The sequence below is a fragment of the Nannospalax galili genome, unplaced genomic scaffold (assembly GCF_000622305.1).
Source record: "Nannospalax galili isolate Female #2095 unplaced genomic scaffold, S.galili_v1.0 C48711515, whole genome shotgun sequence".
NCBI lineage: Eukaryota > Metazoa > Chordata > Mammalia > Rodentia > Spalacidae > Nannospalax > Nannospalax galili.
Window position 1 is genome coordinate 1 of NW_008472300.1, and position 1,145 is coordinate 1,145.

The 1,145-nt window shown below is 43.9% G+C and overlaps 1 long non-coding RNA gene across 1 annotated transcript; it reads left to right on the forward strand.

Annotated features, from left to right (window-relative positions):
- The first annotated feature begins 138 nt into the window (after positions 1 to 138).
- Positions 139 to 898, forward strand: LOC115069124. The gene is made up of 2 exons (XR_003848425.1): positions 139 to 337; positions 642 to 898. It is a non-coding gene; the product is annotated as an uncharacterized LOC115069124 (long non-coding RNA).
- The last annotated feature ends 247 nt before the right edge of the window (positions 899 to 1,145 follow it).

Consider the following 1,145-nt stretch of genomic DNA (forward strand, 5'->3'; position numbering starts at 1 on the left):
GTCTCTGCCTTTTTTTTTTTTTTTCTTTTTTTTTTTTTGAGACACGGTCTCCCTGTAGGCCCAGCTGGCCTGGACTTACTATGTGAACCAGGGAACCAGGCTGGCCTCTGCCTCCCAAATCCTGGGATTAAAGATATGTGCCACCACATTGGACTCTGACTTTTCAGTGTTTTATTTGCTTTTTCTCTAAGACCACTGAAGAATTCAGGAAAATGAAGAGAGGCTTTCAAAACCCAGTGTTTGAAGAGAAGAGAAGCAGGGAACGTCTGGTTGGTGATGTCCCCAAATCTGTGGATTAGCAAGAGAAAGGCTACATGGGACTCCTGTGCAGGGTCAGGTATGACAGTGTCTCATTCTCACCATCTACTGCCCAGAGCAAAGGCAAGGAAATGGAGTCTTTGCTGACTTTGGAACAACATGCAGTTTGCTATTTGAGAAAGTGTTCAGCTCTGTAAATTGTTGTTAGAGTTGGTAAGTGGTTGTGGATGACAATCTTTTCTTCCCCATTTAGGGTCGACATGAAGCTTTTAGGGCTTTTAATATGGTTGGTGCCCATGAAGGTCAGATGTTCCAGAGGAACTGTTGTATAAAGCCACCTGCTGTGTTCATTCTAATAAATGGAAAATGTCCTTCTCTTTCAGCCAGAGGAAGAACTGGGGCACAAAGATAGCCAAGGAGTGGACCAACCACTAAGCCATTAGCACAGGAGTCATCTCCAGTATGTGAGCTGCCTGATAGTGACGAGGAAGGACTGGAGTGGGGACGGCAGACAGAAGAGGACCTTTCCCTTCACAGTTCTCAGCCTGTGCTGTGTGAGATCCAACACAGTCACTGCAGACCCACGTCATCAAGTGGATTGTGACACATTTATGCTAATAAAACAGTATCACCACTTTAACCAATGTCTAAACTGTTTTCTATCAATGATCCACATAACAATTTTTAATAAAAATAATATATAAGCAACTGATGGCTTATAGTAGGAGAGTAGGAGAGTCAGACTCTTTCAAGGATGTGATTTTTATTATTAATAGGGTCTCTGTAGCCCCAGCCTGCCTGGAACTCACTATGTAGATCAGGTAGACCTCAATCTCACAGAAATCTGCCTGCCTCTGCCTCCAGAATCCTGGGATTAGAGTCCTGCA